General features: G+C 38.2%; 1 protein-coding gene across 21 annotated transcripts in view; it reads right to left on the bottom strand.

Moving 5' to 3' along the window:
• LOC129764511 (rab11 family-interacting protein 4A) overlaps positions 1–26,243 on the bottom strand; it is a 244,434-nt gene that overhangs the window by 73,063 nt on the left and 145,128 nt on the right. For 2 of the 21 annotated variants that reach the window (XM_055763649.1, XM_055763652.1), the window contains exon 1: positions 3,148–3,338. The exons of 17 other annotated variants lie outside the window; for them this stretch is intronic. The gene's annotated coding sequence lies outside the window, so the exon portion shown is untranslated. Of the gene's footprint in view, positions 1–2,889; positions 3,029–3,147; positions 3,339–26,243 lie in introns of those variants that run through there. 2 more of the 21 variants (XM_055763650.1, XM_055763651.1) reach the window with 2 other exon arrangements.

Genomic DNA, 26,243 nt, shown 5'->3' with positions numbered 1-26,243 from the left:
CCGGCCCGAATTGGTGAACAGTTACAAAAAATTAGGTGTTCAACATGACTAGACCTCTTATTGCTTCTGTTGTTAAAACCTACTTGGAGTGGAAGGACTGGGCAGGAATCGAAAATAAAAAAGTGAACTTTTTCAGACAAGGAATTCGTTAGTTGTCAGAAAGATGGGTAGAGATTGTACCTGCAGATGCAGCATACTTTGCTTATCATTCGTTTAAAATATACATTTGACTTAAACAAAATAAAAACGGGTAAAATTAATTCACACACCTAATAAAAAATGGCATGTGGCGTTGATTTTCATTACGTTCTACCTGGGTTGCTGAGTACTCGAAATGTTTTGTCGTACGGAGACTACATTAATTTTTTTTAGCGACTTGAAAACTGCGTCTCAGCAAAAAAATGGAATTGACACGATTTCGTGCAACGATTTTTACGACTTTCTACCTGGGTTATCGAGACGAGAGTGCAACACACATCTCACACCGACGAAACTCGCGGAAGTCGTTCAAAATCAGCTGCTGTATCAGAAAAGATCATGTGCGTGGCATGATGATGCTAGATCGACATGTGACATAACGAGAGATCCAGGTATCCCATTCATTAGTATGAATTGTATACAAACGATATAGCATGAATATTTGGCCGTCAAAATATCTTCCATTTTTTTTTTTTTTGATCTCGTATTTATCAGAAAAGCTCGTCATGTGGTAAAAAATAGAGAAATGTAGAACAATAAATTGTGGAGTAGCACACAACCATTTGTTTACCAGAAGTATTCGGTCAAATAAAGAAGAAAAACAACGAATCATTCTGTATCATGACAATGCGAGCTCACATGCACCTATTTGATTTGGTGAAAACATCGATTAAATGGGTGATCCACTGTACAGCTAAGATTTGGCACCCAATGACTTCGATTGGGCCTCTTACATCAAGAACAACGATTTTGGTAAACGATTATCAACGCTTCTTCTGGTTGAAAAGAAATGTCTTGGAGGAACCACTTTCGGAGTGGTATGGATGCTATAATAAATGGTTTGAGCAAATGCAGAAGTGTATTGCTTGCACTTCTGCACGAAGCAGCCCTCGTATAATGCGTTTCTCGTTATGATCATATATAATGAATGTGAATGCGTGAATCAGCGCAAAAGCACAAACATACATTAACTATATGCTCTTTAAACTAGAAGTGTAATCAATTTGACGCTGAATTAATTTGCTAAGTGAACTTTCACTACTCAAAGCCGCATCACATGCTTCTGAATCAAGTGAGCGTGTAGGTAGCAACCAAATGTTTCAATCACCTTCCCAGTAATAACCTCACAACGATCAGTCATAAACTATCCCGACACACCATGGCATTACCCTTGTGATAACCCTTGGAGCTCTAACGTAAAACAAAAAAAAAACGCCGCTGCACTTCGTGATAGAACCAGCTTTTTCAAAGTCACCGTCCGAAGCGTGCAAATTTGCATATATTATGTTTACAAATTGAGGCGCAGCACTGATAAGAGTCCATAAATAGTTCATTTTCCAGCACACACTTTCGATTCCCATTCTTGGGGTGGAATAAAACTGAACGCTATGAAGAAAAAGAACCGAAAACCACACAGAGACTACAGTTTGGCGGCGTGGAAATCTTGATTAGGCAACTGGGCTGCTATAGCCAGCGGAGCATGGTCTTCGCAATCACGTCACATAACCAAAGGTGGTACAACGGGCAACACAGCAGCAGCAACGGTGCGCAAGAGTATTGCACCAATATGATCGTTACGGTCTGTGGGTAAGTTGGACTAGTGGTATCTCGCGGCTTGGCGAAGAAGCCAGACGATCGACGAAATTTGTGCTCCGTCTAGATTGAAGATACGGCTGGCTCGGACGGGGAAGGATTGTTCTACTAGAAATGAACATCGAGTTGCCGCTCGATAGATTTTATTTGTATGAAATTGCAAAATGATGATGTACGATCGCATCGGTTGAAAGAATTAGCTGTTGTTCCCTGGTTGCGAAATCGTGCGAGAACCTAAATTAAATTTTAATGGGTGATACAGAAGCGAGTTACATTGACGAGTAGCAGCCGCCAAGTTAGGATTGGGTTTCACACGTGAAAGGAAACAGATGCCCTCCCATTGTGACATAGAATAATATAAATACTTTTCTTACACCCTTCCCTTGGAGGTATTCAATGGCCGAGTGTATCCTTCTGTTCCAATTAACTTCAAAGTTGAAACATCCGTTTCATTGTTCGTTTAAGAATCTGTCCGATGCTGACACACGAAAGAAGTGGACCCAAAATGCATTATCTTCAACAACAATATTCCGTTCCCACACTCGAGAGTCGTTATTTCAAGTTCAAACCTCTTGAAGTTGAACCTTTTCAGCCTGAGATTCTCCGCTTTCAATTAAACACCATACCAAGTTGGGAAGGCAAACAAGATATCCATTTTGTGTTCGCCTTATTTGGGCGAGACAGTGCTACACTATAGCACAATGTCGACACCTCGAATCGAACTGGAAATGTACTCCGTAGGAATCCTAAAATCGGTGCTTAACCGCCCTCGATTCGTAGATGGGAAAACTCATTCCTCGTTTCACTCGTTTGAAGTACAATATATTTTCGGATTGGCTTTCTTTTCTTCTTTGCACTAAGAATACACATTCCGATGTGACGTTATAATCTTTCTTCCCCGACAAAAAAATCACTACTCTTATCTTCCTTTCGATCCACACTTATTATAAATATCAGCTTTATTCGCACTTTTATCGAGCCAAATGAAATTCACGTTGTGTTGCGATATCGCAATTCCAATCGCGGTAGATACGGGGAGAAACGGAGAAAATAATCATTGTTGGTTTTCCTTTTTTCCGTTTCCAACGTTTTACTCACAAAACCACATCATCAAAATGTAACACATTGGCCTGATTTTCCCCTGGAGAGATATCTCGATCCCTCAGGGTAATTTTTTCCGTGCTTCACTTGCAAGGTTTTTCAACAGTCGGTAACTATTGCCACAACAGCTGTGCGCGGCTCCCGGGGCGAAAGCAATTCTAATAGACACAAAAATAATAACCAAATAAACGAAATCCCATCCGAAATTATATTGCACCAAATATAAAATTTCTTCAACTACAGGGTATAACTAACCCACAATGAAAACAACACACACAAACGCACACGTTCACTGATATGCGCACGATATATCAGCAGGAAAAACAAAGTACAAAGTACAAACGAGCGCAAATAAAAACAAACACCAAAATCGCGGAAACGATCCTCGTCGCGCGATTGTGATCGAACACGAGAGCGTCGTGCGCACAAACTGTACGCGAGTCGCGGAGCTACTGGCTGAGTGATGCGCTCCAAGCGGGCCGCAAACCGAACCGAAACGAGTTCCCGCGCGCGTATCTCACCCACAGAGAAGCGTGAGCAGCCGATCGGTGGGTTTTCGAAAATCGTGAAGCCGCTCGGCGCGGAAAGGCTGGGAAGGAAAATTGAACGAGCGCGTCCTTTCTCTTTCGCGGGAAGAGCTCCCACGAAATGAGCCCCAATTGAGTGCGAAAGTTGGTACTGCCACTGGTGGTACTCACTGGACAGATTAATAGAGTGACCGTGTGATTGACTCGCGTTTATTCATGTTTATTTTGTTTTTGCAACTGGATTTCGCGTGAATCGAAATTCAATCGGGTGTGGGTTATGTAAAATTGCAACTGCAATGCTTCGATGTCCGTTATTATTTGACTATTATTTTTGCGTAATAATTGGCACGAACTAAAGTAAACTGTGGCAAATACGCCAAAGCTAAGATAAAACCAAACAGAGGGATCGATTCTTATTCATTTTTGTGTCGAACTACTGAACGGTTTATTAAAAAAATTGATATGAATATATTTTTACACCTTTCTCTATCGCATGGATCAACAAGTTTTTTTTATTTTACTATTTAAAGAAAATGGAATGAAACGTGATAGAAACATTGTTGACTAGTTGAGGGTGTAGTAGTAGATATTCTGATATAGAACTTCGTACGAATTGATTTTTTTCTTCATAATTTTGAAGTTCAGATACTTAAGATAAGGAAGGATTTGTATTTTTCTGAATTCTCATTATCTACCGAGGTATAACCTTTTTTGTGACGTAACTAATCTTGTATGACCTTGAATGAAATCTTCAAACGCGATCTTCTCGAAACTTTCTGACGTACGCAATGTCGGAATCGATTCTTATTCATTTTTGTGTCGAACTACTGAACGGTTTATTTCAAATTTGATATGAATATATTTTTACACCTTTCTCTATCACATGGATCAACAAAAGTTTTTTTTATTTTACTATTTAAAGAAAATGGAATGAAACGTGATAGAAACATTTTTTTCCAAACGGTCATTCTTTTCTTTCACTTGGCATACAATAGCGCCATATTTGCTAATTAAAAGTCCATTGGAAAGGTGCTTTTATTTGTTCATTTCACCCTTCAGCACACGAAAATTATACCGAAGATGTTTTCTGCCTACGGTAGTTTGGGTGCAGAAGAACTGCAATCTGGTACGCTAGGGCACTGTTTATGGCGCCGCTTAATTTTTTTTTAAATTTTGAATGATTTTCTTTTTGTTTAACTTATTTTGTATTTAGATCGTTAAACAAAATGATCAAATAATCTATATAAATAAAAATGTAAGGCAAAATCTGTTGGTAAGCGGAAAACCCGGAGAAGAGATGGTCCGATTTTAGCCTTCTTTATTTTGTTGTATTCTTGGAGTGAAAAATCGGAAAATTTTCGGAAAACTCTGAAGGAAGGTCGGAAAAATCGGAAAATTGAATTCCCACATGTTCGAAAATTACATCACAATAAGCGTTGTTAGTCCATTCGATGTTTGCGCTATCGAAATTGATCTTTGTTCGTAAGTGGAAATGGATTTTCAGGCGAAATAACGCATTTCCATATCTTATATCTATATAAATAAAAATGGAAGGCCAAATGTGTTGGTAAGCGCAAAACCCGAGGAAGGAATGGTTCAATTTGAGTCATCTATATTTCGTTGTATTCGTCTCTTCCCGTAGATCAATATAGCGGAGAGAAAAATCGAAAAATTCAGAAAATTGAATTCCCTTATGTTCTACAATTAGCTATGCGTTGTTAGTCCATTTAATGTTGGCGCTAACGAAATTGATGTTTGTTCGAAGGTGGAAAAGGATTTTCAGACGAAATAACGCATTCCTATATCTTCTATCTATATGAACAAAAATGGAAGGCCAATTGTGTTTGTGTTCCCTAAACCCGAGGAAGGAATGGTCCGATTTGAGCTGTCTTTATTTTGTAATATTTTCTGTATCAAACATGTATATCATGCAACAGAGATACATGTTATTTCCAAATGCTTGAAGAATCTTGAACGAGAATTGTGTCTGAAAATAATTTTATATTATAAGGACGAATTTTTGTAGAAGTACTAGACAATTTATAGTAAAAGGATATTGTAAAGGGTCAAAGGGTAATCAATCAATGAAGAGTTCAGTGATTGGACTGACTAACGTACAACGTATTCAAATCAAAAACTCTATTCTGGGAGGGACGAAGTTCGTCGGGTCAGCTAGTAGTTCATAAAAATATTCTTTATTTTGTTAGTTCCTTAGGGCTCGGAAAAACGTCCGAAATTCGTGTCCTTTTAGTCTGGTTCATGAGGCCGCGTTTTAAAGGGTGTGTCACATCAAATTGCATCACGGAAAAAACGCTGTAGAAATTTAATTTTTAGGGATTATATATACAGCTTTCGCTTATAATCAGATAAGAGTGTATAGCTCACGTTGGTCCTGGCTTCAGCGTCAACTTTTCGTAAATTTGGAAAAATGTCGTCGAACGAAAAAGATCGTCGTGAATTAATCCTGTGCACTCATTTCGAGAATCCGGAGTTGTCACATCGGGACATCGGTAAGATGCTGGGAATCGTCCAATCCACGGTCAGCAGAGTACTAAAACGATACTTTGAGAACCTAACCATCGACCGGAAGGTGAAGCTGTACACCGAAATGCTGACGAAGCCGCATTGCCTGGTAATGGACGACGAAACCTACGTCAAAGCGGACTTTCGTCAGCTGCCGGGCCTGTTGTTCTTCTCCGCAGAGGACAAATTCAGCGTTCCGGAGGAGACTCGCAAGCAGAAACTATCCAAGTTTGCCAAAAAGTACATGGTGTGGCAAGCGATCTGCTCTTGCGGAAAGCGGAGCGCCCCCTTCGTGATGACCGGCACGGTAAACGGGCAGGTTTACCTTAAGGAGTGCCTACAGAAGTGCTTACTACCACTATTGAAGCACCACGAGGGCCCGACCATCTTCTGGCCGGATCTCGCTTCGTGCCACTATTCAAAGGACGTGTTGGAGTGGTACGAAGCCAACGGGGTCACCTTCGTGCCAAAGGAAATGAACCCGCCCAACGCGCCGGAGCTTCGCCCAATAGAGAAATATTGGGCGATTATGAAGCAGGCCCTCCGGAAGAACCCAAAAGTTGTCAAATCGGAGGCGGACTTCAAGAGAAAATGGATTTCTGTTAAAAAAAACTACAACCTGACGTTGTACAGAACCTTATGGACGGGGTAAAGAGGAAGGTGCGAGCATACGGGCTTGGGCTCGAAGTATGAATAAAAAGAAAATGCCAAAAGTTGTTTAATAGTTTTTATTTTACTGTCTAAAATTTTCAAAAGGATCGGTCTACTGGGCGAATTTCTACAGCGTTTTTTCCGTGATGCAATTTGATGTGACACACCCTTTACGTCGCGTTGCGTCGATGTTCCGTTCGTGTCGCGGGGACATGGCGTTTCAGCAAGCTTAGACAGCTGCATTACGAGCAAGCTTTTGGTTATAAGCCTAAGACCAATCTCAACACTAGACGGGTCAAGTGCGGAACACTCACCTTTCTTGACCTTCGACTGATTGATTGATTTTGGCAGTTACCAACAAAGGTGGGTATAAACAACCACTCGATTATACACTTCCTTTAATAACAAGAAAACTACTCTTTTTTCCAGTTTCCAGAGTCCAGCTTTATTGTTTAAATTATAATCTTTTTTGTTTTAGTTTACTGTTATCCTCTGATGAACGATTATGTCGACCGTAATCTACGACGGAAAGTGTGATGAGTTTCTCAAACATAACCATGGCTTTCGTAAAAAACTGCACAGTTTTTATGCGTTGTTCAGGTGTGTCAGGTCTATTCAAGATGAATTGAAAAATCAAATAAGTGGCCGAATTGCGGTTTTATTTTTTCCAAAGTTTTAAACGGTTTTATTTTTTCAAATTTGAACTATAATGAGTTTTTTTTATAATGAATCCACGCATGTAACAACATAGTTCAAGATGAAAAAGCTCAAGGGCAATCATGTTTTTTGACGTAGGAATACGCGTTTCATTAATGATGCTATTTTTAACATTAAAACTGGTTTTTATGCGAACGGATTTTGATGTTTTGTATACCAATGGATTCGTTAATTCTCTAAGATTTGTTTGACGTGATATTCATTGCGATTTCTCAAATAGTCGAAAAATCGGAAGAATTCTCATTTCCCATACATTTTTATGTGTCTTTCTGTGCTTAACTACCTTTGCTGTCAAAGTGTACTAATGTAGCGGGGCAACAAATGTAGGTCATATTTTTTTGTAAGACTAAAAAGAAGCATACATACATACTACCAAAAATCAAGCGCAATTATTTCAATTGAAGCTCCGCCCGTTTACAACTTATTGGATATTGAAGAAACCAATCCCCGTTTGTATTATACAGTCTTTTTTACATCTTTGTTTATGCGCTCTTCAGGTCTTCCGATTCAATACCAATTGATATCACCAGCTGCAGTGAAACTTTTACAAAATAACTCAAATTTGATTCTGATAGCGAACTAGAAACATAAATTAATATATTTTAAATAACAGTAGATGAAATATGAAGGAATCAGAGGAGCGCTGCAAAAGTTTGCAGAGAGTCCCGGTTCTGAAAATTTGTGTTAGTAATCCAAACCTTCACGAAATAAAGGACTATGAGTATTGGTTCACAAGCATTCACATTCATGCATAATCAAGAATCAGAACGGCCTAATTGTGCATCAGTTTTCATGCCGTGTGGTGGAAAGCGGTTGTTTATTTTTGCATCATACTGAAACGATAGGTGTTGTAGCCAGAGTTGCCCACCTTTCAGTTTTTCCTGGATATTGCCAATTTTTTTAAGCTTGCCAGCAAAACAGCCAAAAAAATCTCCTTTTTTAATTTTTATCCAGCTTTTTTTATTTCTTCGTCATTTTCACGTTTTTACTCCCCAAAATTATATTCTGTTTTTCCAGTTATGAGTTATGAAATCCATTCACATCGCTTCATTCACATTAAAGACCTTTATTACGTTGATCGTCTTGATTGTTTTTGTCTAGCTATATCTATCTATCTGCTATAAGAACACAGAAGTATAAATTTGCCTTCCCACCAATTTGTCGTATATTGACATCCGTTCTTTCCAGATGACGCATTTGGCCCTTCTACAAAGTTTTCTGAATATTTGCGATGAAATAAAATACAGGATATCGATAAAACAAACGAACGCAAGGATGCTTCTTTCTTTTGAAGTAAATTTTTAACACTAAAAAGTTATGACAATAATTTTGTTTTTTTCCCAAACTGAGAAAAATATTGCAACTATCTCATTCTACCACAATTCTTAGCAACCGTTGAATGATTGTTTTCAGAACACAATTTGAACAGAGCAAAACTAAGATGTAGTACAGGAACAAAAATTATGCAAGGAATTCTAGCTTCCAGAACTTATAGACATGCATAAAGAGAAGTCAGTTTTAGTTAGAACGACACAAAAGTGCAAATGTTAAAATATGTTTGTAAATTCAGAAAACCCCCCTAATTATTACTTCACTACAAGCCATGTCTGAACGTTTTGAATTTTGTATAGTTTTCAGTTTTGCTTGTCCAGGCACAATCGCGTGTTTGATCTTGCCACTCAAGATGTAATCAAATAAAATGTATTTGGCATATAAATCTCATCCAAGCACTAATAAAAAAACGATGCTGCGGAAAATGCTCAGCACTTGAAGCTGCGTTGCCAGGTGTTTGTTGAGTTCTACTATTCTCGAGGACTAACTGAGTACTTCGAAGGAAGAAATAAGTAATAGAGCAAATGATTTAACCGGGACATCGTAGTTACTATTACAAAATTCATATGACACGATCGGTTGTCTTTTGAATACTAACGAATAAAATGTTATGAAGTTTGATACGAGTGTCTCTGAAGGATGATTCTCAAAGATAGAATCAACGCAAAATCTCTCTATGAGGCACAGGGAATTTTATCCATGTTGTATGGATAGAGTTCTACTGATAATGATTGTTAATAATTTGCCACGATTAACTATAAGATTCTGTTGAAATTCATCAACGGTTTGAGGCTAGTGAAAGAATTCTAAAGAATAGATATGGTACCACCATCCCCGATATTCTATGTACCAGATAGTAAATTCCAACAAATAATTATATTTAAAACAATCAAATCAATTCAAACTCAATGCATAGATATGTGGGCATCAGTGAGAATCTGATTATGACAGGGAATACGGGTGGATAAAAGGCATATTGATGAAAACCAGACGGCAGAGTACTGTCAGAGGACACCACCAAGAATGCGCGCTACATACATACTCGCACATAGCTGAGCCGCGATTTATTGCCGCTGTTCTATGTAGGAGGCCTCCGTGCCGGCCACACTGGCAATATGTTCGCAATTGCTTTTTATAAACGTGCCATGATGCGCAAACAGAAAATATCTACACGACGGACGAAACGAGTGAAGATCATTGGAATCGCACAGAAAACGCCATTAGGTTTCGTTTGTTTGAGATGAGATCATCTTTGTACGCTCAGATACGTTGTTTCGCTCTTGATAGAATTCGTTTGGTTTGCAGGAACGGATTGATCGATGGAAGAATTTCTAAATTGGATCGCTGATTTTATGAGCAAAATAATTGATTCTACAAACAGTGATTAATTTGTAATTATAGGAAATATCGAGCATGGATATTGTAGGATGATTGCGGAAGTAACACAGCGAAATGATGTTTCATTGAGATAATTGCAAACGCTACAAGAAGATTTTTCCGTCAACATGGAACAAACAATTATATTTGTCTAATTATCGACACCTCTGGCGATTTCTTCCTATAATTATTCAATTAAACATTCCAAACTTTCAAACATTGTCCCATTGCAGTATCCCCACAAGGTCGATCACCTAACACATTGCGAGAAACCATCGCCACAGACCAAAGTGGATCTCCCATTGCAAGAACCCACATACCGTTTCGGTGAAGTTTGTTTCGCAAACATGGTGCCGGCCTTGAAACAAGGCTGTGCGCGATTCTTCTCCAATTTTTCCACCGATCATGATCGCGCTTGATGAACACTGTAAACACAACACATCGCACAGATCATTGGTCATTGGCTGACAAGATATGTTTGAAGTGGACAAAAAACAATCGCGAGACATTCACCAAACCACGTCGTCATCAAATCAAACACGGTTGTTGGCTTCTATTTCTCCTAGTTGGCGATGACAGAAAAGACTCGGGCTGACATAATCCTCGGCTTGAATATTTATAACCGCCCCCTCTCTCTCTTTCTGCACTGATGTGATACCGCGGCGATGAAACGCTTTGCCGAAGGCATAGTTTATTCCATAAAAAGTATTATTTTCGTTTCGTTTGACGAAGTCTGATCATTTTCGGCTTGTTTCAATTTCAGCCGATACAGTTATAGCAATAAATTAGCTTTTAGTTTGGCGAAAGCGATGAAAAATATGATCCAAAACCCGAACCGTTTTATAACCCAACGGTGCTTCTTTTCGGAGAACGATGCATCTCTCTTAGTATGGCCCCACTTCTGGCTTTTGGTGCATATTTTTAGCCCTCTTCAGATTGACTAGGCTGCAGATGATGATTATCACAATAAATCACAAGGAGTCACGAGACCGCCCCAACAACAACAGTTTAAATCTCGATGCGGGATATGGAAATCGCGTCTGTCTGGTGTGAATGCAATCGCTCGATGGAAAACGCAGTCCCTGCCGTCGCCACTCGCGCAGACCACTTAGAATTTTTGTTTACGTTCAATTTCTGCTTCGGTTGGAGGCATTTCTCACCGGTGATAAATTGGAATGCAACTGAAATTAGGGATAGGAATCTAGAAACAATTTTCCGAGGATTAGTTGTTGTCTTTGCCGTATTTATCGTTCGTTTCGTAATGAAAATAAATTGTATTTTTAAATCCCAGCCTATCGTGATGAAAGAGGGATTTTTTTCGAATCTGCTATTCTTGGACGGAAACGGTACATGAAATTACTTTGACGAAAGAAATCATCCACAGCAGTTTTGCAATCGCAAATCGCTACTAGAATTGCCCTTCACTCATATGTTAGTTTTCAACTACTGTCTAATATTATCGTGGCTCCCTTGGTATTGTCAGTGATATACTTCGACACACAATTATCCGATAAATCCTGAGGCACATATAACCTTGTTCTTGTTTTTTTTTATAAGGGACATTTCTGTCCGACAGAATAGTGGATCCATCTCCCCGACCTTTTCCAATTTTTGACTTTGAAAATTCGTGCATTTTTGCTATTCCAAACGTGATTTTTCACTATCATATGGTCAATTATAGTTGAGACCTTGTTGATTGTTTTTGACTTCTAAATTTGAACCAATAATTTGTTTTCTAAATTCGGCGAAATTGGTATTTTCCCGCAAAAAAAAGGATTGTAATTTAATACACAGGATCAACAAAAAAAAATCACATCATTTTTATGTTAGGCTTTTGTGGGGTACATATTCTTGCTAAATGTCCTATCTCGATATCGTATATGCAGTGAACCAGCGCATTAAATACAGAGATTCCAGAGGGAGATCTTCCGGTGGATGAGTAATTCGAAAATTTCAATAGGGTGGCAATATTATCGCCGTTGTTTGATTTGAACATGTTCTCAATATCGAAAATAAAGAAGTTGCCCCGGTTGCCTCCATATGTCGCCCAATATCATCCTCCGCTGGTGCCTATTGGGATATTCAGCGCTCTGTGCTCCCGTGGTCGAATGGTTAGTGTCTCACATTATCATGCCGAGGGTGCGTGTTCGATTCCCGTTCTGGTCGGAGGATTTTTCGTCAAAGGAATTTCTTCCGAACTTGCACTGTAATGACGCGAATTCTAGAGCTTGCCACTCCTGAATACATTTAAGCTGTGTTATCCGGCATAGAAATCTCAACTAGGTACTTAATATAAATATGACGCAAGTAATACCCACGTTGAGAAGGAAAAAGTTCCGTTAGTGCCATTCAAGAAGAAGATATCCAGAGATATCTTCCGTCACCGCGATATTAAATTTAACCCTTTCCCGTACAACATCGAGTCTCACTCGTGGTTACTTGAATAACATAGGGCGCTAGAACGCATAGCAGGCTAGTGAAATCACTTAATGTGTGACGTATTAAATAATACGGGAAGGGGTTAATCCAAAATGGTCCGATGAATCACAAAATATATCACTTTTTTTATTGTGCAAAGATGCCCAGGAATATCTTTCACCGCTCTGCTATGACATATTTTATACATTGGTGAAAAGTGTACCGATATGTCACGGAATATATATTAGGTTGCCCAGAGGTATCATCCCATCTCCTTTATAAAATATGATAGACATTGTCACCCATCACCGCAAGAGATAAGTTGCGCAATATATCGCCGGTTTATAATTTACTCATGCTTTCAAGGTATCGAGCAGAGGAGAATTGTCCCAGTTGCTGCTATCAGTGTTTGCCAAATGATCCACTCATTGAAAAAATCGCTTTCGTTCGTTCAAATATGATCTTTCAGGAAACATTTCCCCCAGCAGTATTCTTTTGTTGTTATGTGTTGCAAATCACGACACAAAAGAGAACGAGACAACTCTGCATCGGCTCGCACTTTATTGCATACCAGCATGCAAGCAAAGCTATCATATACGCTTTTGGTCAGAAAGCTTATTTTCTTCTTTGCCTCTAACATATGCATATCGACCTCTCCATGCATCATGAAACAGCAGGATCGTACGGACCACGCAAAGCGAAAGATTCATATTTAGCTAATGTAGCAGATCCTTATTTTTAAGTCTCAGAGAGTGCAAACTATATTATTATTTAGCTCGATAGAGGCTAAGGGAGGGTCGTCAGATTATATTTTCCATTTTTAACGCCGCTATCCCTTGAAATATGTATATTCATATAGACCGCATAGTTTTACTAGCAACACCGCTCCAGTGAGAAGCAAAAACTCTCGCGTTTTATCTCTTTTCCCATTCGCTGCTCTCCGCAAATGGTGACTGAATTATGACGTAATTTTTCTTGTATCATTTATTGCTTTGTACTTTTCTGTGGAGTGGGTTTCGCTATAGTAAAATGGGACGATATATGCGGTTCAAACTTGTATGCAGGCTTCGAAAATGGTATGCGATGTTTGATACAGATCGGATATGCAATGAACAGTCTTCGTTCCTCTCTTAGTTTAATCACTAAATATTACACAAGTGATTACTGACATTCATACAAGTGTCTGAATGGTCCTCACATATTTGGTTATATGTTCGTTAGAGTTTACTTGCATGACACATTGTGTATCATTCGATTTTGATCGAAATCCAAACACTGGCTGCTATAGATTACACATGCTTATCCTCCGCCGGCGCGTGTTGAAGTACATACGATTGGAGATTTTGTTTCATCGAATATTCAATCACATGTCTTACCACAGTGAATCCTCATTATTACCCTTCATCACTTACAGTTCACAGTGGCTCAGAGCCTCTACAGAAAAAGAACAATTCCTTGTATGATAATCGCAGAGCAACCACGTGATAAGGGCAACCCCGTTTATGTGCAATTTTCTGTTCTTGTCAGGGCTTGACAAATTCATATGCAACTGAGGATAGTCATGGGACTATGAAGAAATTCACATTCGTATTCAATTGGAAATTAATTTTGATCATTATGGCGTTTAGTTGCTATTTCATTCTATGTCCCAACTATATCATTTCATTCTTCCCCGTCAAATGGACATCATTGTGTATTGAAGCGCATGTATGTATTCATGTATCGATGTTTGAGTTCAACGTGGTTTGACGTATACTACTGGTGAGCTAGATTCGTTGTATTCTTTTCACAAAATTGAACTCGGAAACAAGACGGCGCCAGTGGTTGTGTGGTTAGCGTAACAGCCTCACAATCCGATCGGCCTGGGTTCAATCCCAGCTGGCGTCGTTGGGATTTTCTGAGGCGAAAAATCTCTGGTTACGTCTTCCTTCGGAGGGGAAGTAAAACAAGTTGGCCCGGCTCATGAGTTGTTGAGTCTGATAGGTAGGAACAGGTGGAGTCGCCTCCCTGATGTCGGTGATTGACAGTGGCGGAAATAGGCCGACGAAAAATAAGCGAAGATAAAAAAAACTCGGTTGTGGCTTTCGATGTTGCATACTTTGGGTAAAGTAGCAGTAAGCTTTATGTTTCAAAGTGAATCCTGATTTTTCTTAACCTTTCTTACTAGTAACTATCCCTTCCATTATAATCGCTAGAGAACCACGCTATAGAGACGACCGTTGCCGGCCTTCGGGCGGCAAATATCATACTTACATTCCTTCCCTTCCCCTGGTGACTGTAAAGACGTGGCCGGCGTCGTTATTGATCATTCAAAGCTCGAATCACCGAAAATTGCACAACGAGAATGATTTGCTAGTCCCAAGCGTCATTCCGTGTGTTCTTTGTGCAATTTGGTTGGTTCAGGTCAATCACGGAGAGCAACTACGAATTGTACAGGCTACCCAAGCTCAAGCTCAAGTAGTGGTAATCTTTATGGTTCAAAAGAATGCCATTTTATAAAAAAATCTGCAAATTCATGTACTTTACAAATTTTTTAATGAAAAAAATTGTGTGCATATTACAAAATAATGGGCTCTATTGTGTGATTCGAGTTGAACTTTTTTTTCTCGGTAGCTTCGTATATCTGAAACAAATGCTACAATATAAACACACTTTCTGTTATATGGGTTGTATAACTGTTTATTGATAGAAAAATATTTCAAAATTGTTCAGTCTTAGTGAACCAACAAAATCTTCATCAGCTCAGTGAATCATGTACGTGTAGCAAGTCGAATTATACGTCACAGTATTGTCAGAAAACATTTCTCGGAACAATATTGAACGAATAAATTGAAAGTTACGAAAATTTCATAACACTAAACTTCAAGTTCGTTTTTTCATAATCAGAATCATAAAAATGTCACACGGACCGGTCTGAATGAACACCGATTAAATGGCCATTATCAGAAAAAATCATATCACCACTATAGATCTCATATCTCCACATGATCTGAGTGCTCTCATGAGATTCTTGATATCCAACCCTGTTCGTCAGCAACTCTAGCCACAGCTGGATTCGTCGCAATGAGACTCTCATAAAACTGGTTCCTATATAAACGGGAATGGAATGAATACATACCATTGATGTTTAAAGGTGTAAATGAAACGCAAAAATTTTGACAAATGAAACGCATTTGAATCGAGATGAAATTATTAATTATACACCAACGCCAGAGCGACACGTGCATTTGTTTTTTTTGTCTGTTTGTTTTGTGTTTGATGTGATTAGTTTCGTTGCAGATAGCATGCACCAGTTCTATGGTAAGATCTTTGATTTCTTTTCCGGTGAATGAAGGGTAATTATCGGGGAGAAATATACTTTCAATTTTGATGTATAATTATCTGTACGATGAAAATAACCTATTTTTTCGAAAAGCAATAAAATACCTTATTTCGATAAGCAAACTTCGTTACGATCAATCGTGCCCAATTATTTCAGAGGTCGTTTGTTGATTTTAGTTTGTCATTGTTTTCGGATAATGGTGGTTTCTCCACTACGACAATTGAATTTTTGTTCGCAAATGTGACGATGTGTCCCATACTATTTGTCCGATCTTTTATATCCAATTTCGATTGTCCTCACCGCAAGTAGGGTGCATTAAAATGGTAGGATCATTTAAAATCAACGATAATATTAGTTTCATGTCTTTTTTCCGGTAACTTCACCTATAGAAACACGTTTTTGTATTCTCTAGAAGAGTGTACACACTCTCGTCTTCCAAATTATTTTTCCGTCGATACGAATATTATTTCATGGTTTTTACGGAACGTATTCGTCCACTACACCGAAGCGCATAGCATACATGATACTCATTGTGATTCACGTGTTTTTATGACAAAAGATCAAATACGATTTTTGTTTCGTCAAAATACCAAAGACACAGATCCGTTCTACCTAATTTTCGCTGTTGTCAATTACCAACCGCATACTGATACTGTATACATTGTAATTCTATTTTACAAAAAAAAATCCTTTTAAAATGCAGTTGTTGTACGCAGGGGTGGAAGAGCTCTTGAAATAGACCTTCCAAGGAAATAACCATACTAAACATACGAGTAGACGTGAGAAATTGATGTGACGGATTGGCCAGCACAGTAACCTGAATTGAACCCTATCGAAAAACTTTTAATTTGTATGGCACTTTACGAATCTATGCCGACGAAAACGTAGCAACTATGGACCGTAGTTCGCCATGCGTTGTCAGAAACAGCTACCGTAAAGTGCTAGAAACTAGAAGATTTCGGGCCAGGAAAACTAAATTTAAAAACTAATCGAACGTTAATACAGTACTTGTATTATCACTAGTATTTTCATCAAGGAAGCCTTGAATTGACCCTTTTATTTGTTTTTGGCTAATCCGAACAAGTCATTGATTTTTCAACATTATAAATCAAGTGAGAATTGAAATATATGAGATAAACCCGAAGAACAGTAATTGAGTTTAAAAAACACTCCCTGCCATTATTTCGAACATAACCGGACCATCCTCGTAGTTCAGTATTCAACAATCTCAATATCAATATCAATCACGTTAGAGAAGTTTACACCGCTACACTTGTACCCGAACTTGCCGTTTAGGATACTGGTTGAGGCATGCTACAGGGTGGGCCATTTAAAGTGGAAGGATTTGTTTTTGCAATAGCAAAGTAAAGAAGTGGAATTTTAATTTTTTTTTTAATTCATTTATTTTGGTCCAAGGGAATTTGTTCTAACTACTTTTTGATTATGATATCTCGTAAATGACCGCCTCTGGCCTTGACCGTAAAATGTGCCCTTTTTTCGGCATTTTCCATCACTTTGCCCAATGTTTCGGCCGATATGGCAGAAATTTTTTGTCGGATATTGTCTTTCAGCGCAGCCAGGGTCCTTGGTTTACCAGTGTATACCTTGGATTTTAAATATCCCCATAAAAAAAAAGTCAGGAGGCGTCAAATCAGGTGATCTCGGTGGCCAGTCATAATCGCCGTTTTTCGATATTAATCTTCCGGGGAACATTTCGCGCAATAATTTGGTCGTGGCAGCCGCTGTATGGCATGTAGCGCCGTCCTGTTGGAACCAGTAATTGTCCAATTCATTATGCGTCGGAGAGTGGTTCGAGCGATGCCTAACTCTTGCGAACGATGGCGACCTGATGTCGATGGAGTCTCTGCAACACTGGCTCGAACGGCATCAATATTCTCGTCGAAACGTCTTGGTCGTTGTCTGGACAGATGACTGTCATTACCAACACTACCAGACGATATAAATTTGGCATATAATCGACGTATAGTGTTGTCTCCAGGCGATGTTTTAACTTTATTTTTATTTTTCCACGCACGTTTAGTTAACACAATTGAGAAGTTATTTTGAATGTACAGCTGAACAATTTCAGCGCGTTGTTTAGGTGTGTATTGTTCCATGGTTAAAATTGTACTGAAATGACGCTTCCAACGCGGTATGACATTTGTTAATCTGACATCTCTGTCAAAAGTTATGGGGTTGCCAGATGCTTCCACTTTAAATGGCCCACCCTGTATTTGGCATGGGAATCACAAATAATTCACATTGCAAATGGTGTTACGTTCAGTCGGTGAGTTGTTCCCAGTGAAAGTGAGTGCCATATAAGAGGTAGTAAAATATGAATTCTTATACATTTACTACGATACTCAATACTCATTTTACATGGTAGGGGAGCCAGATGTGTAGACATGTCTTAAATTTGATTCATTTTTAAGACAAATGAGCCACTGTGATATCACTTTTGTAAAGTAATTCAAGACGTTTATATAACTTCGTGAACAGCAAATATTAACTGATGGAAATTCAAAAAAAATCATATTTACATATAAATAAACAAATGGTATGAGAAAAAAATATTTAGAAAACTATTTTCGTTGAAGCTTGTTTCATTGCTTAAAGAAAACATGTTATACTCTTAGTTAGGATATTTTTTCGATACAGTACAGGTAATTTTAATTATAATTTGCCAATAATTTAAACACTTTTGACTGGTTTGTCACTTCACTTCCATTCCGAAGAATGTCGGAAGTGAGAATTGAACTCGTGACCTTTAGCGTATGGGGGGGGGGGGGGGGGGGGGTACGGATGTTACCACTACGTCAGTTCGCCTGCATGTCGAAAATGTTTTTTTTCTCTAGGATTGGGCGATCTTTATTAACACTAGGTTTACGGGACGCGCCATTTTGACACATTTCGAATTTAAAAAGGATCCGCTATCTCCGTTACTCGATATAGTTATCTCAAATGAATCTCAATTTTACATATTTTCATTTGTTACCTGTAGTGTATAATGAAATTGCTTTCTAAGTGTTGTTATACAGCCACTCCATGCCAAACATAATTTCGTGAAAAGTTGTCGTTTTATTTCTTATTGCAAAATATTAGGCCCGTATTTATTTATTCTTTCATGAGGGTTACAATTTCGAAAATCAGTTGCTTCACATTTTTCAAGAATGACTATTTTCAAAAATTCATAACTTTGGAGCTACCGGACCGATTCAGATGATTGATATGCCAAGTAAAAGCCAATTAGCTGGTCTTTCTTGAAAAAATATTAAACTTACAAAAAAATAGAATTTATTTTTTATAGTTTACTTGGTCTCGGAACCAAGCGCTAAGTTTTTTTTTATTTTTTCTTTAAAAGATTTTTTCTTGCAAGGATTCTGGAGGATTTTTTACATAACATATCCGAAGATCAAAGATGTGTTCTTTTTCGTTTTTGAGTTCTGATTTTTCAAAGTTTACCGATGGTCCGAAAAATAATTTCTCCCTTTTTTCCAAAAATGATTCAAATTCATAGCGTTTTAACTACTAAACCGATTCAGATGATCTGCATATTGAATTGAAGTCATTAAGCTAGTCTTCTTTAGAAAAAATGCTACACTTGCGAAAAAAATAGGGTTCTAGTAGCATAAATCTAGGCTAGTCGCATAGGAATATTGAACGAAGACTGAAAACATGTTAACTTTGAGAAATCATGACTCAAAAATGAAAAAAAAAACACATATCTAATCATCCGATATTTATGTAAAAAAGAGCTTGATTCTCGAATACACTACGAATACACTTCACGGTGGAAACGGAATGAAACGTATTCGCGATGACAACGGTACGGTGTCGACATCTGGATACGAGATTAGTTTCCCACTAAACTTATCATTATAATATAAAATTATCTTCAGATGAAATTTTTGTATGAGATTATTATACCACATGAAGAAAACAAAATTTTCCACTCACATTGAATACCAGTTTGATACGAAGAAGTTAATTTTTATTAATGATTTTTTATGTGAAAAGTGCTCATTCTGCCTGAAAACTCATCATTATTTTCGACACTTCACTAACTCGTAAAACGTATTTCAATGGCGTGCCGTTTATTTCGTTTCCACCGTGAAGTGTATTCGAGAATCAGGTCCAAAATCTCAACGTCCAGAAAAAATTAAAAAAGATATTGGTCCCTTGGTCCCGAGACCATGTAAACTATAAAAATCAAATACAATGAATGATCACGAAAACAAAATCAAAAATTTTCCAAGTGTAGTATTTTTTAAAAAAAAGGGCAAGTAATTGGCTTCAATTTGATTTGTCGATCACTTAAATCGATTTAGTAGTTCAAAAGTTGTGATTTTTTTTAGATATCCATTTTTGGAAAAATTAGGAAAAAACGATTTTTGGACCACCCTGAAACCGAAATGATCACGAAAAAATACGGGAATTAAAATATTTAGCGATAAGAAACACTCACTTTTCATGAGATTCTGGGAATCACTATATCGGTTTGGCATAGAATGGCTTTACACCCAGGTTTTTACGCGGTTTTTTAACGAGGTTTTTTTACGTGGATTTTCCAATTAACAGGGTTTTTTACGCGGATTTTTCCAATTAACGGTAGCTGCGTAAAAAAGACCTGCGCAATATCACATCTCTTTATCAGCTTACATTTTTTCTTATGACTGAAATTAGTGTCGCACTCTATGACGATGCTTACGTAGATTTTAGGTGACCTGTTTTTTTTACGCGGATTTTCCAATGAACGCGGATTTCTCTTACGAGGTACGTATCCCCGCGTAAAAAAAAACCTGGATGTATATGTGTGTTGCGTAAAAATGACGCGTGTTCTTAGAAATAGGTAAATAAGAAACGCTCGTAAACCTAGTGTTAAAAGATTGATCTGACGAATCGATATTCATATGATTCTGGGAAAATCTCCCAACAAGTGTAAATACTGTAAATTCTTGAAACATCTATATATTTCTTCCAACATACTGTAAATTCCGAGAAACGGTTTCCAAAAAATACATTAAAATTGGTTCGAATGCACGATAATTCATTCATCGTTTTTGATGAATACTCGCGGAACCGCACAAAAAGGAAGCACCAATTTTCATAATAAACATAAAATTGATAAAACCAGTCGGGTTCAAAACAAATTGAACAAAATGCACGTGGTACTCTCAAAACCATTATTAAGTTCACTCGTCTTGCTCACTTCAGCGAGACCAGGTAACTCTCTCTCGGCAACCCACCATTCTTGCACAGTTACTTTCGTGCACTCGCGGAAAAGATACCCACCATCGTCACTCATGATGGTTCCTACTTCCATCTCGGTCCGCACAGAGAAACAAAGGTAATGACTATCTCTGCCGGTTTAATAACCAAACAGCGGGTAAATTTGAAAGTAAAACAGACCGAGTCTGCTTGTGCGCCGCCATCGAGCGAACGTAAATTTGAATGCTCTAGTTAGTCACCGCAGTCTTGTTTTTTTTCTCTACCGCATTAGTATTTCAATTTGCTTGCCCTCTTATGCATAACAAGATCATATTGATGAGCTTCTAGTCCCGTGGCATAAACATTCGGATGGCTCCAAATTATTTCCGAGAGGGAAATGTTTTCGGTTACCAGACACTCACTCAAGCGACCATTCGTCTCCATAAGTACAGTGATTCATTTCACTCTCTGTCCTGCTGGCTGAAGGCAAAAGTGCTCATATTTGAATCGCCAGTCATCCAGAAATCAGTTTCATCATTTGACGCATGAATAAGCGCGATTTAAATGAGAATGGCGGAAATAGCCAATAAATTCCCTCAGCGTCAACGACGACACACCGTGCCTTGTAATGGTTCTAAAGGGGAATTCGCCGTCAGCTGGTTTCAACCCGTGCACACACCGTGGGGACTGGCGGTTGCGTGTGCATGCATCACTCTTTCCAATGGGCTTGAGCTTGTTGGTGCAGTGCGTGGTTCGTCGGAAGCGTAACAACACCCAAGCGACTCAAATCGAAAATACATCCATAAGTGGTCGTAATATATGCTTCAGGGAGAGTATTCAGCTGTTCGGGGGATTGAATCAGAACATAGAAAATGGGTGTTGTTCGCTAGAATTCTGGGTGAATCGGGTGACACGGTTATGCTATCAGTTCTGTTTCAACGGGTTCGAAACCTTTTTTCCGTAGTTTTGAAGCTACCGTAAGTAATGGCCCTGTCCGATTTTTTTAAAACTATTTACACGAACAACAAGATGTTTGTCCCTATTTATGACATCTAAAACGCAGCGTGCAACTTCACAATATCCACGTCGGAGGCCATGAATCGCTTTCCAATTACGATATTCAACGTCAGCGGTTCATATTCACATAAATTTCCCTGCAGCAAGTATATTGGGAGTGATATTTTTGGAAGCAGAATCACCAATGTCAGGGCCTCATCATTTCACGAGAAACTAATTCTCCGCGCGAATCACAACTTACAGCATCTGCCCTGGACCGCTGCCAAACATTCGTAACGACGTCAGTAGTGATATTTGCGCACAGCACTCGATGTAGAACCGTGAAAATATATATTCACGCTAAAAGTGTACGGAAACAGCTATTTCCACTGTGCATTAACATTTGACAGCAGAATGAAAACATGACAAACTGTGGATAATAATACCACCAGGCAAGAAATTGTGCCTTTTTGTATTTTTACCACCTTCTTGAACATTTTGCAAACTAGGTACTAGCGTTTATTCGAAACATTGTCATAACCATAATGCAATAGGCGAAGAATGGAGGGTGAAACGAACTCAGGAAAGAAAGTATTGTCACAAACAGATATAATGACTCAATGCTCAGTCATAAACCTCAAACCCTAGCAGCGGACACAAAAAACACAATTCTAACCACAAATTGCTAATTAATTCCCGCTGGCATGTGTTATTCATGATCACAATTTGTTTTACTGTTCATTATTTTCCACTTTTCGTTTCTGAGCCGCTTTCTTCCCGTACTCATGTTATTTATTAGTGGCATTAGTTTTGAAGACACAAATCATGCACAAAGCGATTTTTTCACTAAAAAAAATGCTTTGGTAAATCTATAAATCGAATGCTTTGATATGATCGAAGTTGACACCCAAAATATTAGTTTGCAACGTAATTTCTTAGCTTTTCTGCTTTTCCTAGCCTTGTTTCTGTTCGATATTTTACCATCAAAGGAAAACAATATCTAGATGAATTTTATAGGTAAAATGTAGAACTGCATTCAAAACGTCGAAATTTTTTTGAGCCGAAATTAAAACGTAACGTAATTTCTTAGCTTTTCTGCTTTTCCCAGCCTTGTCCCTGTTCGATATTTTATCATCAAAGAAAAAAATATCTAAATATCTATTTTATAGGTAAAACGTAGAACTGCATTCAAAACGTCGAAATTTTTTTAGCCGAAATTTAAAATAAATTGTTTTTATCAGATATTCTGGAAAATTCAGACTTTTTTCCATGACATATAAAAAAATCAGAAAGATTGCTTTCCTTTACTAATAGATTTCTCTATGTATTAAGTTATACTACATAGGGTGAAAGGTCCCGGGATTTTTCAACAGATGATTGCGCCACTAAAAATGAACAAGATTCATTTCGAGAAGTTCATTTGTCACTAGCTTATGTGTGAAGGTTCATGATATTTCGTTGATTTGTTCAAATCTAAAGCTGTTTAAGTGTCACTACCTAAGCATTCGTATAGAAAATGGAAAAAGAGGAATATCGTATTTTGATCATACATTGTTTTTGACAAATGAATTTACAAGCGCCGCAAGACGCACCTCGCTCTGGAAGGCCAAAAGAGGTTACGAATCTACAAATCGTAAAACAAGTGCATCGACTCGTTTTGAACGATCGTAAAATGATGTTACGTGCTGAGACAATTCAAAAGAACGAGTGGGATACATTTTGTACGACATTTAGGATATGAAAAACTATCCGCGCGATGGGTGTCGTGTTTGCTGACCGTCGATCAAAAACAGTGGCGCGTTGATGATTCAACAGCCGGTTTGGCGTTATTGAAGCGTAATCGAGTGGACTTCTTTCGACGTTCTGTGACAATCCAATAGGCAGTCTACAGAGAGGCTGACAAGCCACGAAAGCCGGCCAAAGCGGCCAAAAGACCAACGGTTGGCCGGGAAGGTTTTTTGGGATTCGCATAGCAAAATGTTCATCGATTACCTGCAGAAGAAAAAAACAATTACCAGAGAGTATAATACAGTGTTATTGGACAAACTGAAGGACGAAATAAAGAAAAAAAAACGCCCCCATATGGCGAAGAACGACAACGCACCGTCGCAAACGTCCTTAAAAGCAATGGCCAAGTTGGGCAAATTACGATTCCAATTGATTGCTCATCCATCATATTCTCCAGGCTTGACCCCCAGCGACTACTATGTGTTCTCAAGCTTCAAGCGGTGGCTCCAGGGTAATAGATTTACATCGAATGAGGAAGTCATCGCAGAAACTGGACCATATTTTGGAGACATAAACGTTTCGTATTACACAAAGGGAATCGAAATATTGGAAACTTGCTATACCGAGTGTATTGCCCTCGAAGGAAACTATGTTGAGGAATAAATACAGCCCAAAAAACCCGATCCCGGGCTTTTCAGCCCATGTAGTATGTTTCATTTGATAAAATTATATAACAATATCCATTCTCCTCTAGCCTTGAAAAAGACCAACTAAAAGATCATTCAATGGTGGGTTCGGGTATTAAAACCACGATCGTACGCGGCGGACACTCAACCATTTTCCCGAGAAGACCTGTGACGTTCTGTCCAAATTGTTCAATTAAGAAATATTGAGCAATCGCAAAATAAAAGATCAAGTGTATCGTATATTTTTCGAAGAAAATACATAAAACCACAAACTGTTAAGTTGTTTAGTTGTTTTGAATTAGAACTAGTTTAAGGTAAACAGAGCCCAAAGCCAGAAATGTTCAATAGCTTCGATCATCGATTGTTTTCGACCCTCTAGCACCTTCTGATATATTCTGGATCCGCTAACTGTACACCAGTACCATTGCGAAGTCTACTGCGAAACTCAATCGCGTAAAAACTGCTCGCTCGAAATGCAAATGCAGTGCAAGAGAAGGAGAAAAATAAAATATTGCAACGTTAGCTCCGCCTTTGCAGCGGATGGAGTATCGAAGTGAACATTATTTCATTAGTGATTTCATTCAATTCTCGCTTTAGTCAGTAAGCTTTCAACAGTCACACCCAGAGGTTTGTAGTAGGCTCGATGAAAAGGTGAATCTTTTCATTGAGCCTTGTTTTTTGTCGTATATTTAGTGGAGTGCGCATTGACAAAACGAAACAAATTTGTGATGTATGGCTCGCTTGTATAAAGTTCACGCGAGGGCAAGAATGAATCATGAATCAACTACCCTTACCTGCTTCTACCAAACCACGCGAATAATTAACCCTTTTCAAGACTTAGGTGACAGTATATTAAAAAGCTAATTCTAAAATTTATATGCATTCTAAAATAATATTCGAAATTATAAACAAGTAAATTGATTCCGTGATCTTATGTCAACAATACAGCCGTGTCCTTTTTAATTTTTAGCACATGAGCCTGCATCCGTCGTGAAAAGGTTAAAGGTTCATGCTGCTTATGCTCTGTTTTACTCTTGGAAAACACTTTTGGTGTATACTTTTAAGACACAACTTCATTTTATAATGTGCAGTAATATTCCCGCGCAGAAGTGTAACAGCACCAGTAGTTATGTGGATATCGTGGTTGTGTGGAATAGCCTACATTCCAGCCGGCCTTGGTTCGATCCCTGCTTAGCATCGTTTGTTTTTTTTTTGGGTTAAGCAGACGTTCAGCCTGAGAAAATGAGAAGTCTGTTTCATGAAAAAAAACATTTTAACACTTTTAAAACGTACTTCTATTCACATTTTCTTCAAAAAAAAAAACCCTACGGAGATAGATTATGATTCTAATTTTGTGATTTCGGAGTGAGAAAAGCTTAGAACAATACTACAATAAAACATATACAAGTAGTTAAACTTATCGTTTTTAATTAAAATTTGGTTCATATATCATATATTTCATATATCGATTATCTGTCTACATAAATATAGAATTTACTAAATATCGCGAACATTTCGATCATAGAAGTAGTTTTCGTTTTATGATTTTTACAAACAAAATGGTTTCTAATTTTGGACAAGTCCTAAAAAGATAGTGTAAGTATCACAAGTGTAAGAAAATAGAGATGGGAAAGAAGAAATGAATCGCTCGTTTTCGACGTAGAACTACGTCTTTCAGTAAGAATATCAACCCGCATAAACAGGAATGAACGACTTTACTTCACGGAATTAATTTTTACACGCAACTGTCCGTGACATTGATAATAGATAAAAAAAAAGTGAAATGTAAGTGAAGTGAAAGCGTATGTAGAAATGATGTTCGTGATCAGGCCCACTATCATGAGCAACGCCGACACAGTCCAATGC

This window comes from Toxorhynchites rutilus, chromosome 2 (assembly GCF_029784135.1).
Source record: "Toxorhynchites rutilus septentrionalis strain SRP chromosome 2, ASM2978413v1, whole genome shotgun sequence".
Lineage (NCBI taxonomy): Eukaryota > Metazoa > Arthropoda > Insecta > Diptera > Culicidae > Toxorhynchites > Toxorhynchites rutilus.
This window is presented reverse-complemented; position numbering and strand designations above follow the sequence as displayed.